The sequence below is a fragment of the Canis aureus genome, chromosome 1 (genome assembly GCF_053574225.1).
Source record: "Canis aureus isolate CA01 chromosome 1, VMU_Caureus_v.1.0, whole genome shotgun sequence".
NCBI classification, from domain to species: Eukaryota; Metazoa; Chordata; class Mammalia; order Carnivora; family Canidae; genus Canis; species Canis aureus.
In genome coordinates, this window is record NC_135611.1 from 11,658,499 (window position 1) to 11,667,658 (window position 9,160).

Sequence of the window (9,160 nt, forward strand, 5' to 3'; positions counted from 1 at the left end):
ACTTTTTGGTCTATCTTCTTTCACTTTAGGTACTTATTTTGTAATTCATCTATATTTTTGCGTACATTCACTTCTATTTCTGTAATAATGTCCCATTGAATGGGTATACCACAGCTTTAATCCATTTCCCTGTCCATGAACATTTGGATTTGATTCAAGTTTGTTTATAAGAACTTATAGCTAACTTAGTGATGGGCACTAATGAGGGCATTAGTAGGATGAGCACTAGGTGTTATTCTATATGTTGTCAAATTGAATTTAAATTTAAAAATTCCAAAAAAATAAAATTTAAAAAATTTAAAAATAAAATAAAATTACTTGGCTTGAAAAAAAAAAACAATTTATAGCTATTATAGGTAATCCTGTGAATTTCTTTTTTCTTAGATACATACCCAGGAATGGAATGTGTAAACATGGTTAAGTACATGTTCAACTTTTTTTTTTTTTTTTTTAATTTATTTATGATAGTCACAGAGAGAGAGAGAGAGAGGCAGAGACACAGGCAGAGGGAGAAGCAGGCTCCATGTACTGGGAGCCCGACGTGGGATTCGATCCCGGGTCTCCAGGATCGCGCCCTGGGCCAAAGGCAGGCGCCAAACCGCTGCGCCACCCAGGGATCCCACATGTTCAACTTTTTAAGAAGCTGACAAACTGTTTTTCAGAGTGATTGTACCATTTTGCATTTCCTCTAGCAATTCATGAGGGTTCCATACGGTCCACTAACTCAACAACACTTTTTATAGTTTAATGTTAGCCATTCTCACAGGCAAATGAAGGTATCTCCTTGTGATTGTAATATGTGTTTCCTCATGGACTAATAATATTGTGTATCTTTCCACATACTTGTCACTTGCATATCTTCTTTAGTGAAATATCTGTTCAAATAGTTTGACCATTCTATATGACCTGTTTTGTTATTTATTGTTCAGGTTTTTTACATATTTTGAATATAAGCCTCTTATCAGATATGAATTTCAGATATGTTCTCTAGTCTGTACCTTGTCTTTTTATTTTCCTAAGAGTATATTTCAAAGAACAGAAGTCATCATTATCATTACTATCATGTTTAACTTTCATGAATTTTGATTTATAAGTCCATGGATTATGCTTTTGCTATATTTAAAAATTATTTGTCTAACTCAAAAGCATAACAATTACCTCCTATGCTTACTTCTGAAAGTTTTATTTTACTTTGTATTATTTTCTTTTAGGCCTATAATATATTTTTAGTTAATTTTTTGCATATGAAGCAAGATATGGATATGAGTTTATTTTTTGTATATGGATGATGGTATATGCATCTGGATAATTGTTCTGGCAACTCTTGTTGGAAAGACTGTTCTTTCCTCACTAAATTGCCTTCAATCATTTTTTTCAGAAATCATTTATCTATACATATAAATGTCTAATATAGACCTGTGCTCTAGACTAAATCTCTGTGTCCCTTCAAGAATGCATTGTTTAAAAAAAAAAGGAAAAAAGAATGCATTGTTAAAACCTAATCTCCAATGTGATAGAAGGTAGGGCTTTGGGGAGTTCATTGAGTCAGGAGGGTGGAACCTTTATGAATGAAATTTATAAAAGAGACCCCAGAGAGATCCTTGGACCCTTCCACCATGTGGGATTATAGCAAGGGGACTACCATCTCTGAACCAGGAAGCAGACACTTAATCTGCCCAACACCTTGATTTGGATTTCCCAGCCTCCAGAACCATGAGAAATACATTTATATTGTTTAAAAGCTGCCCAATTTGTGGTATTTTTGTTACAGCCCACCAAAATGGACTAAGACAACACTTTAGTGATATTGTAATTTATAATAAGAAATATGTATTCAGTTTCCTTCCCATTTCTGCCACAGAGCTCCTAAAGCTTTAGAAATTTTCTAGAAAATGAGAATAGCAAAGTTAATAAATTAGCTTTTGAATTCCATGATGGCTGGTTGTCAGGGGAACCAACTTTATAAGTAGAAGATTGAAGCTTAGAGTCCCACCCCTGGCCTCCAGGGACGGAAGGGAAGCTGGATGGTGAAGCAGTTGCCATTGGCCAGTAATTTAATCAACCGTACCAATTTTATGGAGACTGCCCTGTAACCCAAAAGAGGAGAATTTGGAGAACTTCTGGTTGTTGACTGTATGGAGATTTTGCAGGAAAGGGCATGGAAGTTCTCCACACTCTTTCACCTCAACTTGTTCTATTCATCTATTCCATTTCGCCATTACTAAGTTATATCCTTTTATAATACACTGGTAATCTAGTGAGTGAAATGTTTCTCTGGGTTATGTGGGCTGCTCTAGCAAACTAATCAAACCCAAGGAGGGGGGCACTGGAAATTTCTATCTATTGGATCTATAGCTGGTGGATCAGAAGGACAGGTGATGCACTTGTGACTGGCAACTGGTGACAGAAGTATGAGAAATATGTGTGGGAGGTACAGCTTTGTGGGATAGAGCCTAGAATTTGTGGATTCTGATGCTAGCCCAGGGTAAGGAGTGTCAAAATTGAGTTAAGTTGTAGGACATCTAGCTGGTGTAGGATAATTACTGGTTGGTGTAAAGGAAACCCTCAACTCCCACGTCGTAATTGGTGACCACAATCTTTCACCTCTCTTCTGTTCTATTTTTCTACTTGTCTATATTGACAATATCATATTGGCTTGTTTACTGTAGTTTCATAATAAGAGTGGAAATGAAGCAGTGATTGGTCACCATCATTATCATTTTTAAGAGTTGTTATGGCTCTTCTAAGTTCTTTGCATTTCCAAATTAATTTTAAAATTAGCTTTTCAATTTTCATTAAAAGTGCCCATGGAAAGTTTTTTGAGATTTTGGAAGTGGTGCTGTTGAAATTGATAAGGAATTGACAAACTACCAGGGATGAGATAAGGAATTGATGAACTAAAACTTTCTAGCCAAACTACATCAGTAGTCTATTTTTGTAAACAAAGTTTCACTGAAGCACTGCCATGGCATTTATTCACCTACCATGTATGGCTACTTTCTTGCTCCAGAGGAGTAAATTTAATTGTGATAGAGACTGAGTGATTTGAAAAAATCCCAGAAAATTTACTATCTCTATTTACACAGAAAGGTATATAGACCTCTACTAAAGAACAATTTGGAAGAAATTGGTATCTTTACAGTTTTAAGTCTTTTAACACTTCAACAAGGTATATCTCTCCATTTATGTCTTTCCTTTCTCTCAGGAGTATTTTGTACTGTTCAGTGTTGCACATATTCATTACAATTTTATTCATAATGTTTATAACTATGTTCTTTTAAAAAAATTAATTATTCATTCATTTATGAGAGACATAGAGAGGCAGAGACATAGTCAGAGGGAGAAGTAGGCTCCTCATGGGGAGCCTTATGTAAACTTGATCCCAGGACCCTGAGATCACAACCCAAGCCAAAGGCAGATGCTCAACCACTGAGTCACCCAGGTTCCCCTATAGCTATGTTCTGTCAGTTAATGATCTGTTATTTCCTTTTCCTATAATATGTTTGTCTGATTTTGGTACCAGAGTAATGCTGGCCTCATAGTATAGTCCATAAATATCAGTTGGGTACAGTTGGTTTATAATGCTCAGTACTTCTATCTTCTTGCTAACTTTTTGTTTACTAGTTTTAGGCACTAGTATCAGAAATTTTATTTTCACTAATAGGTATGTAATTCCAACTATAATTTTTGTGGACTTCTGTATAATCTTTTGAAGGAAACGTATTGAAATCGTCATCTATAAATATGTATTTGTTTCTCCTTGCAGATCTGTTTTTGTTCCATATGAATATAGCCATATAAATATTTAGATTTATTATTTTCTCTTGAATTTGACTCCTTGATCACTATGAAATTATCTTCATCTCTGACAATTGTCTTTGTTCTGAAACCTACTTTGAATGATGGTAATATGACACTCAACTTTATTTAACAATTGTCAGTACGGTATGTCTTTCTCATTTTTTAAATTCAACCTATCATCTTTATTCAAGGTGTGTTTCCATAAGCAGTACTTAATTAGGTCTAGTCCTCCTTCCCACCGTCATTGCCTGCCAATCTAATCATACCTGTTTTTTAAATAGGGATGTTAACACCATTTATATTTAAACTGATTATTCATAAGGTTAGATTTAAGTGTGCCATTTTGCTATTTCTTTCTATTTGTTCGATCTATTCTATTTGTTCTTTTTATGATAATTTTCTGATTTGAATTGAGTATTTTTTAAATTTTTTGAATTGAATATATTTTATGATTACATTTTATTTTTTGTATATAAATGTTTTGTTATAAAGGGACTGCTTTAATGTTTATAATACTTTTAACTTATCATAGTCTATTTTCAAATGATACATTTCACACGTAAGAATTTAAAAATATTTTTATTTCTTCCTTAACATACTTTATGCTATGATGGTCTTATAATATATATAAACTATACATATGTAATATATCTATATGACATATATACAACATATATATTGTAATCCTGACTATATATTGTTATTATTGTGTTTAAATAGTCAATATTTTTAAAAATATTTAAATAGGAAGGAAATGTTTTATATTCAAACCTATATTTACTGTTTCTAATATTTTTCATGCTAATACATATTGATATGTCAGTTTCCTTCTGCCTGACAGACTACCTATACCTATGATATGGGTCTGTTGAGGATGAATTCTATAAGTTTTATATGTCTTTATTGCATCTTGAAATTTAAATAATATTTTTGTTGGAGATAGTATTACCAATCATTGGGATTTTTTCTCTTTTAATACATAACTCTTTCAGACACAGAATTCTAGGTTGATAGATTTTTTTCTTGACTTTAAAGATATTGTTCCACTTCCTTCTCATCTGTGTTCTTTCCAATATGAAATCTATAATTTTTGTCTTTGTCCTCTAGGTAACATGTCTTTTGTCCCTACTTTAAATATTTTTGTTTCTTTTCCACAGCTTTTGAGTGGTTTGATTATGATAAGATTTCGTTTAATTTTCTTCAGGCTTGGAAATGTTGAACTTTTCACATCTGCTGGTTAATGGTTTTCATCAAATTAGAAAAATTGTCACTAATTTCTCAAATATTATTATGACATCCTCTCCAGTCTCTTTTTTCCTTTGGGGACTCTATTTGCACATATAGTGAAGATCTTAAAATGTTCTCACAGTTAACTCAAATTCTTTGTATTTTGCAAGTTACTTTTTGTCCTCTTTTTCTTTTCATTGCTATGCCTTCAAATTCAATTCTCTTCTTGTCCACAATATAAATTCAGCTGTTAACCACACCAGTGTATTATTAATTTCCAACATCATAGCTTCCATATCTAAGAATTCCAATTTGACACTTTTTATATATCTGTTTATTTTTGAACATTAGGAATACTATTATGATAACTTTTCATTTTACTATTCTGGTTATTTGAATATCTGTATAGATTTTGTATCAATTTTGGTTGGTTGATGGTTGATTTTTTTTCCCTCCCTAACTATGGGTTATATTTTTCTGGATTTTGCATGCCTTATAATTTTTTATCAGATGATAGACATTGTGATTTTCCATGATTGGGTATCAGATATTTTTTATTCCTATCTACTTATCTATGAATCATCCTTTCCTACCTATCCTTTGTTGGGTTTTTCCTTGAATTCAGTTAAGTCAATAAAATAATTTTGATTCTTTTAGGTTTTACTTTAAGAAATTTTGTTAGGGCAGTGCAGCATTTATATTAGAACAAATTATTCCCTAGTACTGAGGCAGGACCTCCTGAGTACCAGGTCCAGTGGTCCCTGAATTCTGAGCATAACTCATCTGCTTGGTGGGAACAAGTTCTAGCCCATGCTTGTATAAGACATAAGATGGCACTTTTAATCCTCTCAGATGATTGTTTCACCACTTGAGCTATTTTCTACGTGAACATACTGGTCAGCACTCTGTGCAATACTTGTGAAGGACTCTATACAATTCTCACAATGTATCCCTCTTGGCAGCTTTCTGCTCTCTAGTATTTTTTCTGTGAATTCTACTTGACTTTTCCTCTCAGTCTGTCAGTTTGTTCTCTTCAACTCAGGCAGTTTCACTTTTTTCCTTAGTTTAGAAAATCCATCAAGGCTGTAGGGACAAATAATAGTAGACTTGCCATGTTAGTTTCCCATTTTTATGGGATTATTCTGTCATTACTTCTTGTCCAATATATTGATTTTTTTCCTCATTTTTGTTTGTTTGATCCACTTTACTCCATTTTTTCCCTAGAAGCATCAGTATCATTTTTTACTTTCCAATTTAGAGGGGAATTAAAAAAAAGAGGATTTCTAGCTTGATTGAAAGTCTACCCTCAGTTGATTCAAGCTTTGTGGAATCAGGGATCAACTATTTTGCTCATATTATATTCATAGAATTTAGAAAAAAAATATCATATATAGAATATACAGACATCCATAGTTTATTTATTCATTCATAATGTATTTATGGGATGATGCTACAATGGACTTTGCATAAAGTATGCTAAATAAAATAAAAATTCTACTCTCATATTTTAAGTACTATAGAAAATAAATATTATATAATATACAGATATAGTCATCCATATATATATCCAGGCCTATATTAATGCCATGATGAATGATATAAAGATAAGTTAAATTTATAAATTTTAAACAAAATGATTCACATAATAATATGCATGCTATGTTATGACCCAATAATAGTGGGTTGCTAAAACTTCATTTTATTTTGCTTAATTCTGAAGATTAGATGCAAGTAATTAACCTAAAAACATTGCCAGAATTTTTAAAAAATATTACCCACTTCTCTAATGTTCAAAATTTCTAAGAAAACACAATATGTCAATTCACTTTCTGAAAGGAAGCTGCATTATTAGAAAAATTCACATGAGAACATTAGAGATGCCAGATGCAGTCATGTTATTGCTCAAAAGATAAAATCTAACATGTTTCCCATTCAGGAACCATGCTTTTATAATCCACAGTGCCACTCTTCATTTTCTTTCTTTTGTAAGAAAATTCTACTATCCAATTTTATTGATACACACTAAATAGAAAGCTACAGTGATGCAGTTGGTCTTATAGACCAAATTCCAGCATTTGTAATTGATTTGGGAAGGCCTCCAGAAATTAAGCAGTAGATATAATTTGTGAAGAAATTTGAACCTAAAGTTTTAATATTACATAGTTCAAGGTGGAAAATGGAAGAAATTCTGTTAGGTACACTTACGTGGGGTGGCTGGGGGCCTGAGTGGCTCAGTGAATAAAGCTTCTGCCTTAGGTTCAGGTCATGATTGCCTGAGGGTCCTAGGATCAGCCCAAGACCCACACAGCTGGCTCCCTGATGAGAAGGCAGGCTCCTTTTCCCTTTTCCTTTGTCCTTCCTTTGTCCTTTCCCCTCCCAGCTTGTACATGCTCTCTTCCTCATGCTCCCTCTCTCACATGCATGATGCACACACACACACACCCTCTCTCTCTCTCAAATAAATAAATTAAATCTTTAAAAAGAAATGTTTGGAGACTTGAGTGTATGATAATACTAGAGAACAAAATTTTACATCCGGGGCTTACATATGATCATCTAAAGAATACAAAGGAAGGGAGAAGAAATGTGTGGGAAATATCAGAAAGGGAGACAGAACATAAAGACTCCTAACTCTGGGAAACGAACTAGGGGTGGTGGAAGGGGAGGAGGGTGGGGGGTGGGGGTGAATGGGTGACGGGCACTGAGGGGGGCACTTGACGGGATGAGCACTGGGTGTTATTCTGTATGTTGGTAAATTGAACACCAATAAAAAATAAATTTATTAAAAAAAATAGAATGAGCACAGAGAAATTGTGAGAAATAATATTGAAAGGATAATTTAGACCATATAATGGAATAAATTTATTCTAAAACTTTAAAAAAATAAAGAATATAAATTATTGTAGATTTTTTTCCTATTAAAGCTCACATATTTCTTAAATATAATTTTCAAAGTCAATATACTATTTACATACCTATTTACAAGTGAACAACAACTTTATACTATTACTCTGTGACAGAAAGTATCAATAGTAGGTGAGTTGATAGACATTTAGAATGAAAATTTTAATTTTTTTTTCTCCTAAGCATCATGATATAAGTAATACAGGGACACACTTAAAATGCACTTGTTGTATAGTATTCTCCTCTGAAGACACTCTAAGTGCAATTCAAAAGGTTATCTAGTTGCTGGTTTTCAACCGTAAAAATATCTTCCTGGTGGTAAGCATATGAAAATGCCTCCCTCTGCACTATGAAAAGCTTTCACTAAGAAACAAAGGCTACTAAAATTTATATTTACATAATAGTTTAAATAAAAAAGTCTTTTCCAAGAGAAAAACATGAATTCTTCTAAACTTATCACTCTAGGGATAGTTTATTTTTATATTTTGCATTTTCATTAAGGTATAGTTAAATTAATATTTTACAAATAGATAGTTAATGAATTTGGAAGAGGATATAAAAACTCTGATGGGTGAGCAATCAGAGAGAAATTTAATACGGAAATTTAATGTAGAGCTTATAAAAACTATTAAAAGTGGGAAAATCATGTCCTAGTCCACGTACCTTAGAATTTCCAAAAGTACAGGGACCTATTTCTCAGATCTTATGCCAGATCTCAGATCTCTCTATAGACACTGTTTCATTAAATCCAGGATATTAATCTTATTAGCATAAATTTTAGAAACTGCTGATGGAAATCCATGAGTTTGGTAGGCAATGACAACTGTTAACAGTCTTAGAATTTCTGCCTTCTAATCTGTAAATACATTTAACTGGTAGATAAGAATTCAATATCCCAAACCTTATCAACAAAGGGGCTGATGAAACATAGTATTAGTTTTTTCAGTTTCTATAAAACATGGAGGTTTTCTATAAAACATGGAGAATAAAACAATTCTAGTATGTTTCATATGGTTATTTTAGTTTACATAATATATGCAAAATAATATATTTTGGTCCATTGAGAGACTTGAGATATCCTTTACCATCTAGGACTAATATAAAATAATTTTTGATCGATCAAAATTCTTGCTAGTTATTATTAACTAATTCAAGTAATAAAATGGTGGCACTGTATTTAAAACTATGGGGAGTTCTAAGTGTAATTCTCATTTTAAAATTGAAAGCT

General features: G+C 32.5%; 1 long non-coding RNA gene across 5 annotated transcripts in view; it reads right to left on the bottom strand.

Annotated features, from left to right (window-relative positions):
• Positions 1-8,774, bottom strand: part of LOC144307047 (uncharacterized) — a 108,210-nt gene extending 99,436 nt beyond the window's left edge. For all 5 annotated transcript variants that reach the window (XR_013374111.1, XR_013374033.1, XR_013374061.1 and 2 more), the window contains exon 1: positions 8,596-8,774. This is a non-coding gene — a long non-coding RNA (uncharacterized LOC144307047). The remainder of the gene's footprint in view (positions 1-8,595) is intronic.
• Positions 8,775-9,160: the final 386 nt, after the last annotated feature.